The following is a 528-nucleotide window of genomic DNA, read 5'->3' as shown; positions in this document are numbered from 1 at the left end:
TCCCAACTGAGAAGGGGCCAGTGAGTGTAGGTACTTCAGTCCTTTCATTTTCTCTTTTATGTAAACTTCAAAGAATCTATTCACCCCCACACAGAAGACAGTGTGTGGAGATACAAGAAAAAGGACATATGTAACTATTTATTGAAGTAAATAAAACCATTTCTGGTGTTTATTATCTAATGCACTGCAGTAAGAGAAATGAATTCTATACATCATATCCAGGAAAACCATAAATTTTCTTCCTGACAGTGATGAAGGTGGGATATGTAATTTCATGAACATTTTTTACCATGAACTTGAACTGATCTGTATTAAGAAATTGCCCTTTTTCCTAGTTTTAAACTTAACACAAATGACCTGTTATAATATCTAAAATGTGTGAAATTCAGCATGGAAGTAAACTAGAGGTGAGACCGGGGCCTATTTTTAGCAGAATTCCCTTCTGCATGCCTGAGAGGTAGGAAAACTGTGTACTTATTGAATACCAACAAGCTAACTAGATTTTCTTTCTTTCTATGTTGAGGTACC

This window comes from Propithecus coquereli, unplaced genomic scaffold (genome assembly GCF_000956105.1).
Source record: "Propithecus coquereli isolate 6110/MARCELLA unplaced genomic scaffold, Pcoq_1.0 Scaffold289, whole genome shotgun sequence".
NCBI classification, from domain to species: domain Eukaryota; kingdom Metazoa; phylum Chordata; class Mammalia; order Primates; family Indriidae; genus Propithecus; species Propithecus coquereli.
This window is presented reverse-complemented; position numbering follows the sequence as displayed.